Source organism: Rattus norvegicus, chromosome 10, assembly GCF_021556685.1.
Source record: "Rattus norvegicus strain SHRSP/BbbUtx chromosome 10, alternate assembly SHRSP_T2T, whole genome shotgun sequence".
In the NCBI taxonomy this organism is placed as follows: domain Eukaryota; kingdom Metazoa; phylum Chordata; class Mammalia; order Rodentia; family Muridae; genus Rattus; species Rattus norvegicus.
In genome coordinates, this window is record NC_141543.1 from 39,779,395 (window position 1) to 39,780,992 (window position 1,598).

The window sequence follows — 1,598 nt, forward strand, 5'->3', positions numbered from 1 at the left end:
TCATGGGAGTGATGGATTGGGCACTGGTCACTGGAGGCCTAGGAGTGAGGGTGACATGGGACAGGAACTAGTTGACTAATAGGTACCAAAATTCACTTATATAGGAGAAGACATTCTCATCTTCTATGTTCCAGAAATATGACTATGTTTCAAACTCCATTATATATTTCAAAATTATGAAACAACATAAAAATAACAAAGGCTTTGAGTTTGTAGAAATCCAAATTACTCTGATTTGATGATTTCATGTAGCATGCATGTTTAAATTATTACACTGTGCCCTTTAGTAGTATACATCATTATATATAAATTTAAGACGAAAGTAAAACTAGTGACTTATAAATACAAAAATTATTTACCCAGTGAAAAGAAAGAGAATAGAGAAAACAAACATAAAAACAATACACCTAGAGAGATGATATAAGAAGAAAAGATTATAACAAAATAACAAGAGGGAAGGAGAGAAAAAAAAGGGAAGAAGGGCGGGAGATTTTATATATCTATATATGTATAGTATCTATACATGTATGTGTTATATATGTGTGTATACATGTATATTTGTACATATATGTATATATTATATGATATATATTATATATTATATATATACATGGGGAGACAATATTCTAGTGATAGTCATTTCTAGTGGCAGTCATATAAAGTCCAAATAATTCTTAGCTAAAGGATTTTTTTAAAGAAGGTGAAGTTCCCCAGTTTCATTTCACCCCATGTATTTAATGATTTAATGCACAGGTGTGGTTACTGGAGACAGAGCAAGAGTGTAATTAGGATCTCTCCATCATCATTGTCTCACAGTTAGAAACTTATTCATAGAATGAATGATTATTCACACTGCATAACAGCTGCAGAATCCAGAGGAAGGCACACAGTGCCTAGATTTAGTATAATGGATGATGAAGGGGAGGAGAGACAGACAGACAGACAGACAGACAGACAGACAGACAGACAGACAGACACAGAGACAGACACAGAGACAGCACACATGAAGCTCAGTAGATAGAGAGATGGAAAGCATCTGGGACAAGCTGAGGGGAAACATGACCAAAATATACTGTGGGAAAAAATATTTTTTTAAAGAAAGGATGCATCAAGAAGAAAGGAGGGAAAGTGTTGTCCGTAGAACTTTGCTCCCAACTGCAAGCAACACAGGCAAAGATGGGTTCCACTTAGAGTGGCAAGAAGGAAAAGAAGGAATTAAGTCCAGTCTTTAGCTTAGAGAACTATACAGAGCCACCAAGCCAACCTTGGTGCTGTTTGGAGCCTGTGACCCTTGCATCTCCAGAAAACGTTCCAGAGCTACATTAGCACAATGGATAGGGGACTGTGTCCATGCTCCTCCTAATCGTGAACAACAGAGGCATGGCCAAGACTCTGCCTGCTGGGCAGCCAGGCATAGAAACTACATTTGGCTTTGGAGCTCAGTACAGGGCTATCATAGTGATATCACCAAGAAGATATCAAAGGTCCCTCTTAGCCAAGCAGTGGTCTACAGAGAGCCTTTTGGCCTGCCCCCAAATCAGGCAGATATGTACACAACTGTATTAAAAGGTCAATTACTAGCTTGCATTCATAGTCTT